The sequence below is a fragment of the Moschus berezovskii genome, chromosome 5, assembly GCF_049115385.1.
Source record: "Moschus berezovskii isolate FMDL1 chromosome 5, NW_MosBer_1.0, whole genome shotgun sequence".
NCBI lineage: Eukaryota > Metazoa > Chordata > Mammalia > Artiodactyla > Moschidae > Moschus > Moschus berezovskii.
In genome coordinates, this window is record NC_142464.1 from 75,061,463 (window position 1) to 75,085,910 (window position 24,448).

Genomic DNA, 24,448 nt, shown 5'->3' on the forward strand with positions numbered 1-24,448 from the left:
TCTCTTAAATGGGTGTTTTACTTGTTTTCAGTGTCTGAGGAGGAGACAATAGCAAACTAATTAGCCTATATGATGTTCCTTAAAGAAAATAGACAACTAACGTTCAGTCAAGTAGGTGCGGTGCTAACAGAGCCATCTCTGGAATACCCCAGGGTCTGAAATGGTTTTGACCTTTAGGAGCTCCAAGAACAAATTTGGGAAGAGGTACCTAAATGCTCACCAGTCTGTGCACTGATTCAGTTCCCTGGTTTTCTTCCCTTTCCCTAGCTCTATTAGGGAATCAAAAGTTGACATTGGGATCAAATAAGCCTAGACTCTGAATCATGGTGCATCTGCTAGGACTTTGGGATCCATCCACTAAGGGAAGATCATGAATTCAATTTCAAGTTTGGAATTTAAGGAGATCTCAATCCTCCTCTATAATCCAGAGCCACTGATGAACACCAAAACGTGTTCCCTCTCTGTTGTATATTCTGTATTTTCTTTCTATTGGAAATGTTGTAGAAGCAGAATTAAAGCTCCTCATTGTTCTAGCAGTGCTTCAGGAACAAAATCATAGGTACCGGTGGTAGTAATACGGCTTCCTCTGGAATTACAATAGAATACCACAACTGGTATGGCAAATGAAGTCGAAGGTAATTCCAGTTAAGTTATCTGGGCCTCTGGGGGGACCATGCCCCTGCTTATTGCTATGTGCCTACTTTTAAGAACTGAGAGGGCAGCATTCAGCAATAATTACAAGCAAACCCTCAGCAGAAGACACAGAAAGGTTTAACCTGGCCCTGCTGCAAGCTAGGTGATCAGCTTGTGGCAATATTCTCAAACTTTATGAAACTCAGCTTTCTGCTTTGAAATGTGGAAATTGAAAATGGCAGCTACTTCATAGGGCTTTCCAGAGAATTAAAGGTGAAAATGCATGTAAAATAGTATATAGCCTGGAACGTTAGTAAAAATTCAACAAATAAGTATTGTCATTATCATTGGCTGGTTTATTATTTCCATCCTAAGATTGTTCAGTGGAAATAAGAGATATTCTTTATCTGTTAGCTAGTCAGTTACCCTATGGATTCGTTTAATACTTCACTCTCCAGATACTGTTGAGAAATCACTGCACTACGTGCTGTCATGACAAAAAGTTTCAAGATCATTAAAAAGGAGAGGGAAAAAAGAGTGAGGCATCTTGTTTCTAGGGTGCCTCTTTACCCATCACCCAGCAGCATAGGAGAGACACTCCTCATGGTTAAATCATCTCTTCCCCACAAGGAAATGCATCGAAATCCCAAGACTGGCATTAACATCTCTGATGCTCTGAACAGACACTCTACTCCAACCCATGCAGTAGAGGGCAGGGACTTTTATATTATTTTTTTCTTGAGAGTTCAGGTGCTAATAAAGAATGGCTAACACATTTTAAAAGGATCTCCTTTCACAGATACACACAACAATAGCACAGAAGCACCGGGTTTAAGTCACAGTCATTTGTTCTGCTTAAAATTTTTTATGCAAAGAAAGAGACTCCCTGATAGAGGGAACGTACTTTTATACAGGTGTGTTGTGGTCACAGAGCTGCTGACCTTGTAGAAAAGATGTCTTCCAGCAAATACTGTTCCCAAGTAAATTTCTACTGTGGATACTCTGCTTTCTCATTGACTTACTTGGCTGGAAATATTTTTTGGATGTAGTAAGCATCATGTTAAAATTGAAGCAACACATCAAGATGTTATATGTTCAAATGGAGAAAAATACTTCTGAAAAAAAATATTAATGTTAAAAAATTGACAAGAATATCATAAGGTATTCACATCACGAGACAAAAATAATAACTATCCTCTAAAACGTAGCCATTTGCCTCATATTATTTTCATACTCTTTCTATTCTAGAGAAGCAAACCTCCAAACAGTTATTTGGCTGTCATTTAAAATCTCTTTGAATCAACTCAGCATTTGGAAGTTTACATTTAAATGGATTTATCTTTTGGAGATTTCATTTGAGCTTTATGATATCTTTCTAAATATCTTATTAAGTTCTCTATAGTTTTGGATGGGAAGTAATAACTATTACAATAATAACAGCTACTATTATTAAGTGATATTAATTTCAAAGCACAATTATAATTTCATTAATATTTGCACCAGTTCTAGGAGGCAATATTATACTTCCTCTTACAACAAATGAGGAATCTAGAGTGCAAAAAATTATATAACTTACTCAAGGACACTTTACTACAAAGCCCATGAACTTTACCAGAACAGTATCTGGTCTTGTATTGGAGGTTTACCCCATTGTCTGTGAAAGTATCATTACCTGGCTATCAGCTAGTATACATCTGAAAGACTACAGATGAGTAATTTATCATAGATATCATCTGCTCTCTTTGTAGTTTAGTTATTAAGCTATTGACCAGTATTTTCATCAGGGGTTGTTAAGACCTCACACATTATTAATCTTATCAAAGTTCATTTCATTGAAGGACATTAGCCAGCGTCTAGAATTTGTCTGTGATCAATCACTCCAAATGCTACCAGTCATGTATTTGGGCAGTGCTGATTTTTTGGCTTATTCTTTTAGCTCAGAATCCTGAATTAAATCATCCAAAATGAAGTGTAAAGTGTTAAAAAAAAAAAAAAAAAGGCAGTTTATACACTGTATGTCAAACCCTCAATACTCTGACAATCAAGTCACTTTTGATTTTAGGAAAGTTTGTGAAAATAACAGTTTTCTATTGTTCACTTTGTAAGCATCTGTGAATGAGACATTTGAATGATAACTGTCCTAAGATCACTGCACATATTTGTTACATTATTACTAATTTATGTTGTGCTCACTCTTGCTTCTTTAAATCCTCAACTTTCCTTTCATCTTATTTTTCCTCTTACTGGAATATAAGCAACAAGAGTCTGGTTTATACATCAGGGAATGTCTTTATTTCATCTGGTTCCTTTGGGTATAGAATTCTACTTTTAAAGATAATTTTACTTGGCACTTTGGAAGTTCTTTTCCTCTGTCTCTTAAGTTGTATTACTAATTATTTCAAAAGAAAACCTCATTCTTTCTATTACACTTTAGAATTTTCTCTCTGTCTTTGATTCTACACTGCTTTGACTATAATGTGCCTTGGTGTTGGGTTTTTTGGTGATAATTTATTTCTTCTTAAGCATACTCACATTCTAAGATATTTTGTTTGTGTTGAATATTTTATTAATTCTAGTAAGTTTTCAGTTATTTTATCTCAAAATATTAGTTTACCACTGCTCTCATTTTCTCCTTCTATAGCTCTTATCAGGCTTATGATGGAGTTTCTGAATTTATTCTATTTATGTTTCTTAATATTTGTATTATTTCTGTGCTTCTATTTTTATACTGAATTCTAGAGAATTTCCTCAACTCAATTTTTTAATTCAACTGTTCAGGCCTCAGTTGTGTTCAATGCTCTTTGGCTCTTTATTTGGAACTTTCATTTCAAAAACAACATATTTTTAATTTCTATTTTTTCTCATGATTCTTTTCCATAATAATGTAAATAATTTTTAGTACTCCATCTATCCTTTTACTCTTTTACCTATTTATGGTAATAATTATATATATATTCACATATATATATATATATACTAATTATATAAACTGAAGATCTTTCAGATTGCAGTAGAGCACAGTGGCTAAAAATATGAACACTGGGCTTGGATGCTGCGTTCTAATCTTGGTTCCACAGTTTAGAATCTTTCCCCTCTTGAGTAGTTCTCTTTCAGTTTCCTCATCTATAAGAGAGTGAAAGTAATAGTATCTATCTCATATTGTTGCTAGGACAAGGACACACACATACCCTCACATTTCTATATACAGTACAGTGCTTGGTACATGATTAGTGCTCATAAACTAGCTGCTATTAATACGGGGCTGCAAAGAGTCGGACACAACTTAGTGACTGAAGAACAACTGCTGTGTTTATTATTATGGTTATGGTTACTGTTTCCTCAAGTGTAATCTATTTATACTATTCATGCATAGTATTTGTTTTCTCTGTGTTTTTAGTTAAGTTTCATTGTTGGCTCATCTTCCAAGGAGGAGTACTCCTTTAAGCATCTTGGGTTTGAATGACCTCACAGAAGGAGAGGCATGTGGAAGCTTCAGTCCCAGACTTAGTAGAGGGTAGTGGCTATATCCAGAAAGTAATCACATTTCCCTCTGTCTTCTGGACCAGGCACGATCTGCTTCTCCTCTAAAAGCATGGAGAAGAGGCAAATTCTTCTTCCATTCATTTCTTCCATGGACCCCCACCTTTCCTCATTTCCTAAACTTTGGAAATGGAGGGCCATGTAAATATTTTCCTTTCCCCCAAATGCTGCTTATAAATAATGGGATGACTCCTCTCTTTCTATATCTGTCTATACCATCTTTTTTCAGTCCTTACTGGCATTGACTGTTATCCCCATGAAGTTATGGGTACTTTCCAACACAACTCACATAATTCACAATTATGACTTTTCATTCTATTCTACCTTCAATACAATGGGGTCTACATCCCATTTAAACTGTACCATTTAACTTCTAAGTTTGTTGACCTCCACCTCAACTCATATCAAAAGCATACCAGAAAGTCTATAATTGATCTACATCCCTTGTTACTTTAATCTCTTCACTCAGTTTTCTACAAGTCCTCAATTGGAAGTTCTGCCATAATAGTTACTCTAATTCTTGGTCCCTTCCTGATTACTCACATCAGACTCTTATTCAGTCAGGATGCCATGATTCTCCACTAAACCTTCTACCCTATCCAGAAGGCTAGTGGCCAACCTTGGTTACTCTAATAATCTACCTCCTTTATTTCCATTCCTAGACACCAAACCAACATTGGAGGAAACTACAATTTATCATCCACTTTTTCTATAACTCCCCCACTCTACCAAAACAGGAATCCTTTTACTCATTAGTCATCTCATAATATGTTATGTCTCCAACTAGATTATCCAGGTTACTGAGAGCAGAGACTCTATTTAGACATATCTCTATCTCCTTAAGAATTGGTATTTTAAAGTATATAATGTTGTTTTTAAATGAATGAGTGAATGGTTACATGGATGAATGAATGGTTGGATGGACAGAGGAATAATTGGATTTTCCTCCAAAACAATAAAAACTTTGATGTTCCACCTCACCTTGCTTCCACCTCACTGTGAGTCATGCACAGTAGTGGTAGGACAGCTTTTAGCCCTACACAAAAACCATGTCAAGCCCTACTCAGCTCATTCCTTCCTCCGATTTAGTTTGGTTCCTTTTAACAACTTTGATTTTACTTCTGTGAACTAGATCAGACTACAGAAGCCAGGCCCAGTTCAAAGGGTCAGATAGAAGATAAGCTGTACTCAGCTGAGGTTACCTTGACTTGGTTTTGCTCCTTGATCAGAAAACCTTAAGAACATGGGTTGGTATAACCATGGCTCCCAGGTGCCTCTCTTAACCATTACAATGATATAAAGTTTTGTGGCCTCAATGGTCCATGATGTAGAAGGAAACATGAGACTAGAGAATCCCAGATATGCAGGGTTTTAAATATTGCATCTCTTAGGCAGTGTAGTTGGAAAGCATGTCAGGACTTGAAGATCCATCCTGTCACCACAAAATAACTACTTTCCTGCACTGTAGTTATGTGTTTCACTTTTTACTTCTTCCTGAGCCATAGCTTGAGTTACATGACAGACAAACAGACCTGCTTTCATTCCTCTAAGCATTAGATTCATTTTTAATTTGGTTTATTTACCTGGTGTCTAAAAGAATGTTCTGCTTATGTTCATAATGTTCTTTTAATTTTCTTTTGCCAAGGAGTCGTTTTCTTAATGCTTATCTCTGTGGATCTCTAATGATGACCAGTCCTTAGAACATAAAAGTTAACAAGATTCTTCTATTTTTCCACTGGGCACAATTCCTCACAAAATCATTCACACTGCAGAGCTCCTCCAGTTCTTGCAGGAAAAAAAGGGTTATCTTCCTTATCTTAACCCTGTTCCTTCCTAAGTAAAGTCCTAGAAGGAAGTAAGAATACTGCTTCTTGGAAAATGTTTGTACCTCACTCCACTGTGGAGTAAAAGGTTATGACTTCCATGAGATCAGTCATATAAAGGAATGAATTCAATTTCAGTCTCAAATCTAAAGAGAAACATTAAAACTTTTTGATAAAATATGGATATATAAATGGAATCACCCACTGTTCACTCTTCTTGGTGTAAGAGACAGTGTAGTATATTACTAAGCACTGTGATAGAATCACATTAAGCTATGTTCAAGTTTTAATTCTTCAGTTCAGTTGCTCAGTCGCTCAGTCGTGTCCGACTCTTTGTGACCCCATGAATCACAGCACGCCAGGCCTCCCTGTCCATCACCAACTCCCAGAGTTCACTCAAACTCATGTCCATCGAGTCAGGAATGCCATCCAGCCATCTCATTCTCTGTCGTCCCTGTCTCCTCCACCCCCAGTCCCTCCTAGCATCAGACTCTTTTCCAGTGAGTCAACTCGTCGCTTGAGGTGGCCAAAGTATTGGAGTTTCAGCTTTAGCATCAGTCCTTCCAATGAACACCCAGGATTGATCTCCTTTAGAATGGACTGGTTGGATCTCCTTGCAGTACTAGGGACTCTCAAGAGTCTTCTCCAGCACCACAGTTCAAAAGCATCAATTCTTCGGCGATCTGTGAAACTTCTGAACACAGGTTTTCCTGCTTTCTGAAAGTAAAATGTTCCTATGAAACCTTTCATAAGCCAGGAAGCAATTACCTTAGGACACATCTTGCTAATGGATGCACAAAATCAATCAAAATAGAGCACAGATGTTCACACACACAGTTAAAAGTGATGGCAGCCTGATGCTGAGATGCTGAGTGTAGTTACCAGGGAATGGGCTTGGTGTTACCACCCTCTCTACTTAGATGTGGCTGCCTTTATGCTGCTGCTGCTGCTAAGTTGCCTCAGTCATGTCCGACTCTGTGTGACCCCATAAACAGCAGCCCAACAGGCTCCCCCGTCCCTGGGATTCTCCAGGCAAGAATACTGGAGTGGGTTACCATTTCCTTCTCCAATGCATGAAAGTGAAAAGTGAAAGTGAAGTCGCTCAGTAGTGTCCAGCTCTTAGCGACCCCATGGACTGCAGCCTACCAGGCACCTCCGTCTATGGGATTTTCCAGGCAAGAGTACTGGATTGGGTGGCTGCCTTTATATGCTGCTACAAAGCCTTTGCTGAATGCTTTTTTAACTTTTTGCCTTTTTTTGTAAAATCAAAAATCATCTTCAAATTTCTTTAGGTTAGTGAAAATAGCAATTGATGTAGATCTTTTATGAAGTGGCATAAAATGAACCTTGAAAAAATGGGAAATACCTGTATTCATTCTCCCAGAACTTTAGTTTTCTCATCTGAGGATGCTAATAACATCAGATCACAAGATCTTATGTTATGTATCATGTTCCTTAGAAGAAAAGCTATGACAAACCTAGACAGCATATTAAAATACAGAGATATAATTTTGTCGACAAAGGTCTGTATAGTCAAAGCTATTATTTTTCTAGTAGTCATATATGAATGTGAGAGATGGACAATAAAGAAGGCTGAGCATTGAAGAATGGATGCTTTCCAATTGTGGTGATGGAGAAGACTCTTGAGAGTCCCTTGGATAACAAGAAGATAAAACCAGTCAATCTCAAAGGAAATTAACACTGAATATACATTGGAAAGACTGATGTGAAGCTCCAATACTTTGGTCACCTGATGTGAAGAGCCAGCTCATTGGAAAATACTCTGATGCTGGGAAAGATTGAAGGCAGGAGGAGAAGGGGACAACGGAAGATGGTTGGATGGCATCATCAATTTAATGGACATGAGTTTGAACAAACTTTAGGAGATGGTGAATGACAGGGATGCCTGGCATGCTCCAGTCCATGAGGTTGCAGAGAGTTGGACATGACTTAGTAACTGAACAACAACAATAATCATATGTAAAACATCTGGCAACTAGTAAGAGTTCCATGAGTGGTAGTTATCAACCCCCCTTTTAAAAAAATGTCAAGGGATGAAAACGGTGATAAAAAATTGGCCTGCAAACCCCAGCTCTTAAAATGGAGCAGCAGAATTCCTGAGAGCTGACAGCAGCAGCTTGCTGATCTCTTTGGAACATGGTCCTTCTGTTCAGATGTCTCAGAAAGGAGTATCATGCATGACTATGCTGTACTTAACCAAGGGAAAGCATGAACTGGTCATGACTGGCTTATATATATATAGCTTTTTACAGAAGGTCCCCAAAGTATTTAACTGAATGTCTTTCAAGTACCACATGAATCCCTAATATTGCACCAAAGCTGAGCATATCTCTCAAAATGTCATAATAAAATGTCGTTGCTGAACCATGAAAGATGCTGGGATTCTTGGCCTCTGGAGGAGAGGAATTCAATCTGGGACTTGATTGCTCAGGGTTTTGTGTAATAAAGTTTTATTAAAGTATAAAAGAGAGAAAGCTTCTGACATAGACTTCAGAAAGGGAGCAGAATAACATTGGCACAAGGTAAGTCATCCCAGGCCATAAAATGATTGACATGAATCTTGAAGAAAGGCAGGTTTCCAAGCAAATATATGGTTTCATTAACATAGATTAGGAGAACAATTGTATGAGTGAAACATACTGGTTAATCAAGTCGGTTCTGAGTCTTAAGAAGAACCAACTTGAAGACAGAGTCTAGAGTAAATACATAGTTCATTAACATAGCTTAAGAAAAATATTTCCATAAGAAAAATGTATTGGTTAGTGCAAGGTTTGAGAAAATTAAGTTCGGGTGGAACCAGGTGTCCTCATGGCAACACAGACTTTTAAGAGAAATCTTTTAATTTTGTATAGAAAAGGGAAAAAACTCTGACACTTGTAGTTTGTTTCCTCCTGCTGCTTAAGAGAGAGATAAAAAAACATCTGACACTTGCAGCCTATTTCCTACATTTGGAGATCCCTAGCTTTCCTGCCTGTTACCCTCTTAATAACAGCATTAAATTCTATTTCAACAGTAGAATTTTTAACCAACAGTTCCTGCATGTACCTTCAGTTTTACAAAATCAAATAACTGGTGGGAGAGTGTTTCAAAACATACATCACTAAAGTAAATCTGGGAAGTCAGTTCTGACCTCTCCCATGTAATCACTGTGCTTAGATGATGATTCAGTGGTCTGTCAGGAAGTCTTGTATCCTGAGCACACCAGTTTGCATACTAACCATCAGAACATGGACCCCAAATTACAGAAAGGTCCCTCTTTGTAATTTTCAATTTGGCTAAAATTAGAAAGGTTATTTGATGCAGGAAATGTGTCTGAAAACTTTTTGGTGGCCTCAAGTGTATTTGAAAAAAATCCCTAAAAATTCTGGGGGTCTCATGTCTAATAAAAAGAAACATCAATGAAAATGGTCGCAGATATTGGGAGGTCTCATGAAAATTTTGCATTTTCTAATCAAGTTACTTTTATGAATCTTTAAAGAGCCCCACTTTTCCCAAAGTGACAGTTATACACAGGCAATAACCATGGAGCTCAGAAAATTATCTATCATAGAAAAGTAACTTAAAAGTAACATCCTACTTACCAATAACATTTTAACTAAAGAAGATATTATTAACTCTTTCATATTACTTATAGCAAGTCCCCTCATTAGCAAGACACTTTTGACATGGTTGTTGATTAGCTCTTCAGTTCAGTTCAGTTTAGTTCAGTCCGCTCAGTCGTGTCCAACTCTCTGCGACCCCATGAATCACAGCACGCCAGACCTCCCTGTCCATCACAAACTCCCGGAGTTCACTCAAACTCATGTCCATTGAGTCGGTGAGGCCATCCAGCCATCTCATTCTCTGTCGTCCCCGTCTCCTCCCACCCCCAATCCCTCCTAGCATCAGAGTCTTTTCCAGTGAGTCAACTCGTCGCATGAGGTGGCCAAAGTATTGCAGTTTCAGCTTTAGCATCAGTCCTTCCAATGAACACCCAGGACTGATCTCCTTTAGAATGGACTGGTTGGATCTCCTTGCAGTCCAAGGGACTCTCAAGAGTCTTCTCCACAGTTCAAAAGCATCAATTCTTCGGCGATCAGCTTTCTTCACAGTCCAACTCTCACATCCATACATGACCACGGGAAAAACCATAGCCTTGACTAGACGGACCTTGGTTGGCAAAGTAATGTCTCTGCTTTTTAATATACTATCTAGGTTGGTCATAACTTTCCTTCCAAGGAGTAAGCATCTTTTAACTTCATGGCTGCAATCAGCATCTGCAGTGATTTTGGAGCCCAAAAAAATAAAGTCTGACACTCTTTCCACTGTTTTTCCATCTATTTCCCATGAAGTGATGGGACCAGATGCCATGATCTTAGTTTTCTGAATGTTGAGCTTCAAGCCAGCCTTTTCACTCTCCTCTTTCACTTTCATCAAGAGACTTTTGAGTTCCTCTTCACTTTCTGCCATAAGGGTAGTGTCATAGAGATGCTTTATCCAAACTATGAAAGCATAGTAGATAACAACTGAATAAAATATTAGAATTTATAAAATGCTTGCCATATGCCAGACACTATAAAAAATTTATTTATTGCCTTCTCACAAAATTCCTCTGAGGTGAACTAATATCCTTACTTTAAATGAGTAAATAGAGCCTATCTATGAAACAGAAACAGAGTCACACACATAGAGAACAGACTTGTGGTTTCCAAAGGCAAAGCAGTTGGCAGAAGGATGGAAGGTTGGAGATAGTAGTGTAAATTATTACATATGGAATTGGTAAGTAGCAAGGTCTTACTGTACAGCACAGAGAATTATTTTCACTGTCCTCTTATAAACCATAATGAAAAATAAAATTAAAATAAGAATGTATATATGGGTATAACTGAATCACTTTCTTGTATAGTAGAAATTAATACATTACCAATCAACTATACCTTAATTAAAAAAATAAATGAAGCAGTAAAGGCTAGAGGATTATTAAATAACTTTCAAAGGTTGTACATGTGTGCTAAGTTGCTTCAATCATTTCCAACTCTTTGCAACTTCGTGGAACCTCGTGTCCCACCAGGGTCCACCGTCCATGGGATTCTACAGGCAAGAATACTAGAGTGGGTTGCCAAGCTCTCTTCCAGGGAATCTCCCCAATCCAGGGATTGAACCTGTGTCTCGTGTCTCCTGCACTGGCAGGCAGGTTCTTTACTACTAGAGCCACCTGGGAAGCCCTGAAATTTGCACACGTAGTAAATATTGGAAGCACTACTACAAAGATGCAGGAACTGTGAGAGTCCAGTGCTTTCAGCACTGCATTCAACCTCTATACTAACAACTTCTCCAGTCTACAAAGCACACTTACCTGCAGGTTACCCATGTTCCTCATAACAACCTAGTTTATAGATAAGAAAGCTTATGTCAATGGATGTTAGGGTCACACAGGTTGCCAGGGGTGAAGATGGACCCAAGTCCAACTTTCAATTCAAGTCACTCCCAATTATTAAGAAGTTGGACTTCCCTGGCAGTCTAGTGGTTAAGACTCTAAGCTTCCACTGATGGGGGCTTGAGTTTGATCTCTGGTTGGGGAACTAAGATCCCACATGCCTCACAGTGAGGCCAAAACATTATTTTTTTTTTAGTTTAAAAAATAAAAAAAGAACACCTTTAAGAAACAAACAAGCAAGAAAATGAGTTATTTAGAAATTAAACTAAATCCATAACTTGGGTGTCCTGCATCACAGGCAGATTGTTTGCCATCTGAGCCACCAGGGAAGCCCAACTAAATCCATACTAGGAAATAAATGCTTCTTTTTAGTGGGACTCACTCCATATACACATTAAGGATGATTATAAATTAAGTATATCCTGAATGAATCCATCTACATGTTGTCACTTATCTTGTTATTCCCCTCTTGTTGGAACCACCATCATTTCTCACCTGAACATGGTTGCCACTGTAGAGCTGCACTCCTTTAGAGCCATAGATACCTCTGAGAAGCTGGTATAAGAAATAAACTTTGCCCTCCATGACAATAAATGTTTACACATTTTCACATATACAGGTGTGTGCACAATGTAGCATGGCATTTTATGGAGCTTCCCCAGTGGGGGAATCCTCCTTGAGGATTTCAGCCCCCCTCCATCATCTATTAGATGTACAGCAGCCATGGTGATGGTTGAAATAGAAATCAGATCATGTCATTTCTCTACTGAAAACCCGCCAGTGACTTACCTCACTCAGAAAAGAATCCAAAATGAGACACCACATAATCAGACTCCACAGTTCCTCATTTCCTGGTCCTTTCTTTCAATCACTTTACTCCAGTCACAAAGGTCTTCTTGCTTATATATATCAAGCTGACTCCTGACTTGCAGCACCCTGGCTCTTAGGATTCCTTCTGCCTTGAAGGCTCTTTCTCCAGAAGTCCACAAAGCTGGCTCCTTCATCCAGATCCCCTAGTTTTATCTGATCACAGAGGTCCTCTAATCACTCTCTCTCCCTTTCTCTTGATTTTTTTTCTGTATTAGCAATTACAACCATTTTTCAAATCATATCCTTGTTTCATATTCTGATCTTTTTCTCTGTACACTAGATGATTTGTACCCTGAGTATACAAACTTTTTTTGTTTACTGCTGTAATCCCAGTGACTAGATCATGGTCGGTATATGTTGAGCACTTGTGGAGTATTTGTTGGATGAATCATGAGCTACATAAACAACTTAATAAATAAATATGACACAAAATATAAATATAAATGAGCATCTTCGCAACCAAGTTAGCCACATTTTTAAAAAAGACAGTTATGTATTTATCTTCAAAACTAGTTCAGAATTGGTTCACAGACCATTCAATGAGGTTGATTTCATTACTTTATAGTCACCTTTAGAGTTTTTAAAAAGTGTAAGATGGTATGTTTTTTTTAGATTGATAACCCATTCTACTCACCAGGTGTGTGTCTGGTTGATTTTTCACCTGAAATCTAATTGACCTTCTAAAAAGAATATTGTATTTTGGGTACCCGGTTAAATGACGCTGTGCTTGTTGGACTGTGATCAATAGTTCCCTCTGAAAATTCTTATGTATAAAAAAGTGTTACTCTTCGAGTTTGCTGTTTGTCAGAAATTCAATATACTTCAGAAGGAAAATCAAGAAATCATTCCCTCTGTTCCCTCTGCTATGATGTGTGACATTGAAGACTTATCCAAGAGTCTTTAAAAAGTATAAAGTATACTACTGAGCCAAGGTAGACTTCATCAAATAATAAAATTTAATCAATTAAACATGTTTAAAAATCAGTGATTGTACCGAAATAAAATATTCAAACTTCCTTTGTGCTGAGATCACGAACTTTCTCACTTATATAAATTCAACCCACTTTGTGTTTAGGGGTTACAATGTGTCACCTATATCAGGGAAATACCCTATGTAGTTAATCTCTGGTTATCCATCCAACAAACTTATGGAGAATCAACTGTGTGCCAGCTGCATTACCAGTTGCTAGATGTACAAAGCTGAGTGATACACATATTTTAGAGAGAAAGAGAATCTAAAGATGAAATAACTACAGTGCACTGTCAAAGTATCCTGGAAACAGAAATGTACAAAATGGAATAGGACCACAAACAAACAGGAGCCTGAGTCTTCCAAAGGAAATGAAGAAGAGCATAGAGGCTTTTAAAGAAAGTAAAATTTGAGCTTAATTTTGAAGGATGCTGAAAAACTTCCCCCCAAAAGAAGAGGTCAAAGGAAGGAAACAGCTATCCAGGCAATGGAAGTGAAATAGCTCAATCAAGTCCGACTCTTTGCGACCCTGTGGACTGCAGCCTACTAAGCTCCTTGCTCCATGGGATTCTCCAGGCAAAAATACTGGAGTAGGTTGCCATTTCCTTCCCCAGGGGATCTTCCTGACTCAGGAATAGAACCCGGGTCTCCTGCATTGCAGGCAGACGCTTTAACCTCTGAGCCACCATGGAAGCCCTATCCAGACAATGGAAGTGCTTGGAAAATCTTGGAGGAAATGGAGAGTACATTGAATGGGTGAAGTGCAGGAGTCAAGCCTATAAGGAGAAGTGCTGTCCTTATACAAAGTGTTATGGCCATGATGAGCAATTCCAAGTTGAAGAAATAGTCTAATGACTTTCTCAACCATTTTGAACAAGGTCCTTTCTGGGAGCAACATGGACGATACAGTATAGGAAGGGCAAGGCTTTGTTGGAGTTTTAGTAATCATCTTACATTTTGAAATAGGAGTTTTGTTAGGAGCTAGACAGTTTTATCCACAGACTATAAAGGTCTGCCCCCATAAAGCATTAGATGATGAGTTCCTCACGGTAGAATACCTGGTCTTACTCATCTTTCTTTCCCCAGAAACTGGCAGACAGGATACATAGGTGCTCAGGAAATAATTTCCAGTTTAATCAGACTGTGTTTTGTTAGTGCAGCGAGCTTTCAGGTTTTATTGTATAACACACTCTAATGCCAGAGAAGGCAATGGCAAGCCACTGCAGTACTATTGCCTAGAAAATCCCATGGATGGAGGAGCCTGGTAGGCTGCAGTCCATGGGGTCGCTAAGGGTCGGACACGACTGAGCGACTTCACTTTCACTTTTCACTCTCATGCATTGGAGAAGGAAATGGCAGCCCACTCCAGTGTTCTTGCCTGGAGAATCCCAGGGACAGGGGAGCCTGGTGGGCTTCCGTCTATGGGGTCACACAGAGTCGGACACGACTCAAGTTACTTAGCAGCAGCAGCACACTCTAATGCAAAGATGGAGACATCCATAAGCCTTTCACTGGTGTCCAGTGGCCTGTCTTTAGAAAGAAGGTCTCTGCTGGCACTCATGATCCAGGACAGCTGCACTGGAAAATGCAAGAAAGCACTTCAGTCCACCTTTCTCTACTCTTCCTTCTTCATAGGATAAAGCCAGAACACATGTTTCAACCAGAAGTAACTTTGATTTCCTATTCGAACTGAATTCCTTAATCTTCTCCATGTATTATGTTCAAGGAATAAAATAGCATGGATACACCTGACAAAATTTCTCCAGAAAAGCAGCTGGAGTCATCATTGGGAAAATTTAGTTAAAAAAATAACTGTATGTGTCACATGGCACCTCTTCCAGCAGCTTACTGCAGCTCAACAACTGCAGTAGTAAGTACTGCCCACCCATTCGCTACTAACCCTGTTCAACTCTATTTAAATTAGTTAAATTGATAGTTAATTTTTAATTGACTTAGCAAATAAGAGACATTTAACTATCATGTATTGTGCACATGCTGTAAACCACCATACATTATGTGTTAATAGCTTTATGCATGTTATCTTATTTAATCTTTCCAGCAGACTTGATCATTGTCAATGCCCACACATATTCCCGTGTGTGCTTTTGAAAGCATCATGACCATTTTCAAAGGGTTTTAAATCCGTTAACTTTAAAGCATAGTGAATATACTCTCTTGAGAACAAAAGAGAAAGGATACGAAATTATAATTTAGAAAGGTTAAAGTGTATAAGGCCACCTAGGTGGTAAGAAGTGGGACTAGGATTTAAACCCCTGCCAGTCTGACTCCCATTCCCCCTGGTTCTCAAAACTTACCTTCTTTCTCAGTTTTATTGATAAATAACTGACATATAACGTTATATTAGTATGCAGTTGTTGTTTTTGTTCAGCCGCAAAGTTGTGTCCGACTCTTTGCAACCCCTTGGACTGCAGCACGCCAGGCTTCCTTGTCCTTCACTATCTCTTGCAGTTGTCTCAAACTCAAGTCCATTGAGTCAGTGATGCCATCCAACCGTTTCATCCTCTGTCACCCGCTTCTCCTGCTTTTAGTCTTTCCCAGCATCAGGGTCTTCCAATGAGTTGGCTCTTCGCATCAGGTGATCTAAGTATTGGAGCTTTAGCTTCAGTATGAGTCCTTCCAATCAGTATTCAGGGTTGATTTCCTTTAGGATCGAGTGGTTTGATTTCCTTGCTGTCCAAAAGACTCTCAAGAATCTTCTGTAGCACCACAGTTTGAAAGCATCAATCAGCGCTCAGCCTTCTTTTTGGTCCACCTCTCACATCCATACATGACTACTGGAAAAATCATAGCTTTGACTATACAGACCTTTGTCTCTGTTTTTTAATAGGCTGTCTAGGTTTGTCATAGCTTTTCTTGCAGTGAGCAAGCATCTTATACATGATGATGTGATATTTGAATACACTGTAAAATGATTACCACAATTGCTTTACATCCATCAGCTCATAATGTTGCAATTTTTTTCTTGTGATGAGAATTTTTAACATCTACTCTTCTAGCAAGCTACAAGTATACAATATAGTGTCATTAACTATAGCAACAATGCAGTACATAATATCATTAGGACTTATTTTATAATCAGAAGTTTATACCTTTGACCACCTTCAGCCTCACCAAGAACCCCGGCCTCTGGCAACCTCCGATATATTCTGTTTCTATGAGTTTGGTTTTTGTGCATTTGAATCACCTCCGGATCTTGTGAAAATACACATTTTTGACTTAGGAGTGTTATGAGCCTAACGGGAGACCAGAGATTCTGGGGACCATATCTTGGTTATAAATACTAAACCACTATGGTTCTAAACTATACTGGACTTGAGCATAGAAAACTCAACCTCTGCCAATGCCTGTAACAGATATTTGATTGTTAGCTCTGCAAGTTCTGAATTTATACAGGTCTAATTCAGTCCATTCTAAAGGAGATCAATCCTGGGTGTCCATTGGAAGGACTGATGCTAAAGCTGAAACTCCAATACTTTGGCCACCTCATGTGACAAGTTGACTCACTGGAAAAGAGTCTGATGCTAGGAGGGATCGGGGGTGGGAGGAGATGGGATGACAGAGAATGAGATGGCTGGATGGCATCACCGACTTGATGGACATGAGTTTGGGTGAACTCCGGGAGTTGGTGATGGACAGGGAGGCCTGGCGTGCTGTGGTTCATGGGGTCACAAAGAGTCGGACACGACTGAGCTACTGAACTGAACTTATACATGCAGCTTTTCTTTGTCCCGACATTGTATATTTTATTCTCTGAGTTTTCAGGTTTTTAAAACAAAATTCAGGTCTTTTTGAAGCATTAAACTCTCAGCAAAATATGATCCACTTAATGTTCTTCTACTCTCCTGGAAAGAAAGTGTTTGAATAGAAGACAATTGGAGAATTAAAGAAAAGATGATCAGATAAGCAATTTCACTGTTGGGTATATAGCCAAAGAAATTAAAACATGAATTCCAAAAGATACATGAACCCCAATGTTCATAGCAGCATTATTTACAATTGCCAAGATATAGAAGCAATGTAACTGTCCTTCAACAGATGAATGGATAAAGAAAATATGGTGCACATATACATGGAAACTTTATATTCATATATACATAAAATGCAGTATTACTCACCCATAAAAAGGGATGGAATTCTGTCATATGCAGCAATGTGGGTGATCCTAGCGATTAAGTACTGTGTTTAGTGAAATAAGTCAGACAGAAAAACAAATACAAAACCAACCAATATAATAAAAAAAAGAAGAAAAATAATAATAAAAATAAAAAAAGAACAAATGCTCTGTTATCACTCAGTGTTAGTTGCTTCTGATTTAAAGAAAAGAGTCATTAACTAATTCATTAATTTAATAAGTGAATATTAATTCATTTAATTTTTATTGAAATCAGATGCTGTGAATATTGGAGAAGGCAGTGGCAACCCACTCCAGTACTCTTGTCTGGAAAATCCCATGGGCGAAGGAGCCTGGTAGGCTGCAGTCCATGGGGTCGCTAAGAGTCGGACACGACTGAGCGACTTCACTTTCACTTTTCACTTTCACGCATTGGAGAAGGACATGGCAACCCACTCCACTGTTCTTGCCTGGAGAATCCCAGGGATGGGGGAGCTTAGTGGACTGCCGTCTATGGGGTCACACAGAGTCAGACACGACTGAAGCAACTTAGCAGCAGCAGCAGCATGCTGTGAGTATTAGTTTTATTTCTGTTTTACAGATAAGAGAAATGAGATTAAAAACAGTTAAATAGCTTCCAGTTTACATGGCTAAGCAAAGAAACTAGAAAGTCAAAAGGAGGTGCTAAGGCTTCAGAGCCCACATGACTAACCATGTATGGAGGAAGTTTGCAATCCACATGGTACCAGCATGGCATAAATAAAAATGAACTTTTTATGCAATATGTGATGGTATCCCATTTTACAAATGAAGAAATTAGGACTCAAAGTCAAGTTCCATACAATCTGTTAGCACTGACAATTATTCTCTCAAAGGTTCAGTTTCCTCATTTGTAAAATGAGTTAATCTCAAATAACTCCTAGAGTTTAGAAGGAGAATTAAAACAAAGCATATATATATATAGTGTTTACCAAGTAATATATTCTCTATATATGGCCTTATATTGAAGGTGTTATCTGAGAGTCTCCCCAGGAATGTCTTCCTCAAGGACCTGGGAGCCATCCCTTTGAAATTGTAATCATCCAAGAATCTACCTGCAATGTGGGAAACCTGGGTTCGATCCCTGGGTTGGGAAGATACCTAGAGAAGGGAAAGGCTACCCACTCCAGTATTCTGGCCTGAAGAATTCCACGGACTGTGCAGTCCATGGGGTCGCAAAGAGTCAGACACAGTTGAGCAACTTTCACTTCACTTCACTTCAAGAAAGATACGAGCCCTATCTCCCAGTCTCTGTGGGAGGGTGAGAGCTTACATAACTTCCATAAATGTCAATTAGGAAACACCGATAGCTTAAACACCTTAAACAACCCCACCAAAAAGGTCCTCTCGTACTTTTCCACTGATTCACCTGGTCACTTAAAAACTCTCTCACCTTTTCTTTCAGTGGAGTTATAGTCAATTTCTCTCCCCATTGCAAAAGTATTGAATAAAGGCCTCCTTGCCTGTTTAAAATCAATCAACTAACCTAAGTGATTTTCACGATGAAATAGTCGACATTGAAAGCATTTAGACTATATCAATATAATAGCTGTACAAAGGGGAAACTGTTTGTATAGTTAATTTAAATTAAACTATTTACTTATTCTACATTTTTTTCATTAGAGAGTCAGGATTTTCATCATTTGACCATGATAAGGCAAGATTATGCTAAATGTGATTGGTATCTTAGTGCCATTTTTATGACCAAGAAAAAGTCAGCAGCTCCTTTTTATTAGCTAAATTCCATGTAAAACTGCATTATTTCACTTACAATATTCGGGAATGAGATACAACAGATGATTATTTTGAAAATGACAGCATTAAACTGCACTCATCTTCTCTTAAATTTTCACTAGTTTCATTAACTTTGTGAATTTGACTCTGCTTTGACTCTGGCACTCTCATCTCAAGCTCATTAATATACCTCTTTTATTTCTTGTAAAACTCATGTCGAACTGATTAAACCAGGACATAAGTTCAACAATGCAGAATAGAATTGGCATCATTTTGTCAGATGGCCTCCTTGCCTGGAATGAGAAAAGAGCCTGAGCCATATATTCCAAATTTGGGGTGTGTTTCATTAGCCAGCCTTAGGACCACATAGTAATATGTATATCCTTTTAAACACACCTACACTTTTTTCATTGGCTAAACTCTAATTAGAATAAGTAGTTGTGCTAGTCTCCTTGTTTTGTCTTTCCCATCTGCCATTTCTGTCATTAAAAATGAGTGAAAATAGATAAAGCTATCATTTGTTATTATTGTATCTCTTCTCCTCATTCCACAAATGTTGTGTTAAACTTCTGATTTTCCTTTGACTTCCTTTATTTTAACAATACACTGAGAATTCTAAGTTCTCATGGCAAATACTATTTTTCCCATAATGAGTCACCAGGTAGGTGTTATTCAAGCCAGCACATCAATGTACAAAAGTTACCAAATAGAAGCATATTCTTAAACAATTAATAAAAGATTTTATTGAAGATTTGCTCAAAGAGGGCCTTTCCAAGAGTCTCTGTAGAACTTAATAAATGCACTCCAAAGAGAGAGGATTTGGTGGAAGTGAGAACTTGACCTGTGATTCTTTAATATGTGATATACTTAGCATCTCAAGGATACAGAAATCTTTGAAAAGCCACAGGCACAGACTAAGAAGAGGCTTGAGACTAGAGCAGAGGCATAGCTAGGCTTTAGGAGCCCCAAAGTTGTACAACTTGATACATAATGCTAGGCTCTTTCTAGGGTGTTAGAAAGGGTCCAAAGAAAGTGAGCGATCTTAAGTGGTAATTTCATTAGTTTCACTGAGAACCTATCTCTTGATTCTTTACCATCTGAGCCACGAGGGAAGTCCAAGGTGGGCAAAAATGGGTGGTGATTATGCCTCACCTACATAAATTTATATCCCAAATTATGATTCCTCATTTTAAAATATTCCCATTACTTACTGCTTTAAATTGCCTAAATGTTGGTAAAAATTAAAATTTTGGATCCTAATACTTAGATTCCAATATCCTATATCAAAGATCTCTATACACTTGAGATGCTAAGGGACTATCTTCATAGAATTTTATATTCACTAGGGCTCAAGCCTCCAAATGTAACACAAAGATTTATATATTTTGCATGTATGCACTTATTTATGCATACATACCAACAGTGCAAACATTAAACACTTAGTAGGTTCAAGACATTGTCAAAGACTCTACCAAATTATTTCATCTAATTCCGTCAGTAATAGATGAAGAAACATGATTTTAAAAATTTTATTGTTGAGAAATTAAGACAAACAGTTTAGGTAATTTGCTTGTGGTCACCAGTGATTCGATGGCAAACTCTGTCTAACGTCAAAGTCTATGGTCATGCCTTCTCTGGCCCAAAAGGCAATAGTGTTTCTGTAGTACAGAGTAAATAATGAAAGTAAAAGCAGACGTTATAGACATTCCTAGTTGTGTGGAAAGCTCAAGACGTGTAGTAGTAGTAAGTGTTTTAAGACTTTTAGAACAAAATTGATTGCACTGACAGCTGTTTAGGGCTTCCCTGGTAGCTCAGCTGGTAAAGAATCCACCTGCGATGCATAAGACCTGGGTTCAATTCCTGGGTTGGGAAGATCCCCTGGAGAAGGGAAAGGCTACCCACTGCAGTATTCTGGCCTGAAGAATTCTATGGACTCTATAGTCCATGCAGTCTCAAAGAGTCGGACACAACTGAGCAACCTTCACTTTCACCAAATAACAAATCCTAAGAGATTCCCCACCCCACCTCAAACTGGGACGTAACCTTGGAAAGCAAGGGACTATGGATTTAAATAATTGGGATGATAAACTATCAAATATTCATTCCCTAAGAGGTAATTCTTAGGTTGAAAGTAGATGTTTTGTGAGAGTGAACAACTCCTAAGTGAAATTTAAGGGAATTCTCATAATCTGAGTTGTAAGATCAGCTTCTTTAACAGTTTATTTTCAAAGACTTTCAGAAATGTGCAGAGTCTATCTAGACCCAAGTACTTGGAGCTGGGTCTTCACAGGCTTGTACACTAATCACCATGCCTGTAGCAGAAGCACCCAGGAGAACTAGTACTGATTAGATCCAGCCTAGAATCTTGCAGGCTGACACAGGAACGGAGCAGATGGAGCATGGAGGACTCTGTGCATATGCAAACAAGAAAGCAAAATGGGCACCAAAGGAATAGTGGAGACAATCTCCTTTCTCTCCCAGAATCAGTTCAGTTCAGTCACTCAGTCGTGTCCGACTCTTTGCGACCCCATGAATCACAGCACGCCAGGCCTCCCTGTCCATCACCAACTAACGGAGTTCACTCATACTCACGTCCATCGAGTCTGTGATGCCATCCAGCCATCTCATTCTCTGTCGTCCCCTTCTCCTCCTGCCCCCAATCCCTCCCAGCATCAGAGTCTTTTCCAGTGAGTCAACTCTTCGCATGAGGTGGCCAAAGTATTGGAGTTTCAGCTTTAGCATCAGTCTTTCCAATGAACACCCAGGATTGATCTCCTTTAGAATGGACTGGTTGGATCTCCTTGCAGTCCAAGGGACTCTCAGAGTCTTCTCCAACACCACAGTTCAAAAGCATCAATTCTTCAGCATTCAGCTCTCTTTATACTCCAACTCTCACATCCATACATGACCATGGGAAAAACCATAGCCTTGACTAGACGGACCTTTGTTGGCAATGTAATGTCTCTGCTTTTTAATATGTTATCTAGGTTGGTCATAACTTTCCTTCCAAGGAGTAAGAATCTTTTAATTTCATGGCTGCAATCAGCATCTGCAGTGATTTTGGAGCCCAAAAAAGTAAAGTCTGACACAGTTTCCACTGTTTCCCCATCTATTTCCCAAGAAGTGACAGGACCAGATGCCATGATCTTTGTTTTCTGAATGTTGAGCTTTAAGCCAACGTTTTCACTCTCCTCTTTCACTTTCATCAAGAGGCTTTTTAGTTCCTTCTCACTTTCTGCCATAAGGGTGGTGTCATCTGCATATCTGAGGTTATTGATATTTCTCCCAGCAATCTTGATTCCAGCTTGTGCTTCTTCCAGTCCAGCATTCCTCATGATGGACTCTGCATATAAGTTAAATAATCACGGTGACAATATACAGCCTTGATGTACTCCTTTTCCTATTTGGAACCAGTCTGTTGTTCCATGTCCAGTTCTAGCTGTTGCTTCCTGACCTGCATATAGGTTTCTCAAGAGGCAGGTCAGGTAGTCTGGTATTCCCATCTCTTTCAGAATAGACCCAGATATTTCCCAAAAAACCCTTGGGATTTTAGCTTAGCAGAGAAAAGAGGTATCTTGGGGAGAAAAAGTGTGTGTATAGGGACTAGAACAAAGTTCAGATATGTTACTAGAGTTCTAGGAAAATATATGCCCAAATGAGTAAAAACTGAATATTATTATTAAACATTTTTATCAGAATGCTATTATTTAAATAAAAATTTAAGTACGTTAAAAAATTTACGTACTTATTGGATTATGGTACAGTCAAAATACGTATGCTCTCATTATTATTTCTGTACTTGGTACATAGATTTTACATAAAGCTCTTCATAGAACATTTGTTCCTTTGTTTTCACTCCCACAGGAAGTCCTTGAGGGCAGTGTTCACAACTCCTTATTTATAGTGCTTATGTCCTTCACATGTTAACTTTCATAAACTTTCAGTGTGTTCTTGATGAGTTACAGGCAAGAAACTGAGGCACAGTGATATCTAAGTATATTTATATTTATTGATATTTATTCAGGGTGGTAAATTAGAACTTGTTAGAACAAAGCTTATGACTCTTGGCCTGGGCTTAGAAGAGTCAGATTATTAGAAGATGACCTGTGGAAGGAGCTGGCTGTCCTCTGGAGGTGGCCAGATGTCACTAAGAGCTAACATTATCTGAAAAAAGTGAAAGTGAAAGTCGCTCAGTCATGTCTGACTCTTTGTGACCCCATGGACTATACAGTTCATGGAATTCTCCAGGCCAGAATATTGGAGGGGGTAGTCTTTCCCTTCTCCAGGGGATCTTCCCAACCCAGGGATTGAAGTCAGGTCTCCTGCATTGCACCTGAGCCACAAAGGGAAGCCCAAGAATATTGGAGTGGGTAGCCTATCCCTACTCTAGTGGATCTTCCCGACCCAGGAATCAAACAGGGGTCTCCTGCATTGTAGGCAGATTCTTTACCAACTGAGCTATCAGGGAAGTCTGAGGCAACCAGAATCATGAAATGTGAAAACATTATGTACTGTATTCTACGTAGTTTGTTTTGCTGCAAAACCTATGAGTTTCTGTATTCATGCTTCTTCCGTAGTTGGTTTTGCATCATTTGAGTGTGTGTGTTCATTGGGTTTTATTCTTCCTGAATTACTCCACAGGCTCTGATCCCTTCCACTCTGCCCCCAATTCATTGATGGCAATGTGGCACGATAAATATGCCCCATCTGCTGGCCAATTTTTGTTGACCTAACTGAGACGCTCATTAGATCTGTTGATGGTCCTTAATATTCACAACTTAATCCATGGAAGGCAAATCATGCTAAATTGTTCATTTTCTCGGGCTGAATCAATAGGGCTGCTGCCATATTACAGGCTCTAGGCTCATAACTCTATCACAGTGCTTTCCAAGTCATATTATTGATACCATATGTCTGAATAGAAAAGCTATGATTTCCCCACTAAAATATAAGCTTTTGTGAGGTAAGAGACCATGTCCTGTTTACCTTATTAGTGCTAAGCACTAGCCTAATGCCTAGCCCATAATATGCATTATGTGTTTGTAGAGAAAAATTAATATCTTACTATTTTTTCCATTTATATGGTGTGTGCATTCATGATAAGTCGTTTCAGTCATGTCCAACTCTCCAACCATTTGGACCGTAGCCTGCCAGGCTTCTCTGTCCATGGGATTCTCCAGGCAAGAATACTGTAGTGGGTTGCCATGCCCTCCTCCAGGGGATCTTCCTGACTCAGAGATTGAACCCTCATCTCTTAACGTCTCCTGCAT

At 38.7% G+C, this 24,448-nt stretch overlaps 1 protein-coding gene across 1 annotated transcript in view; it reads left to right on the top strand.

Moving 5' to 3' along the window:
- GABRB1 (gamma-aminobutyric acid type A receptor subunit beta1) overlaps window positions 1-24,448 on the top strand; it is a 499,524-nt gene that overhangs the window by 210,641 nt on the left and 264,435 nt on the right. The window lies entirely within an intron of this gene.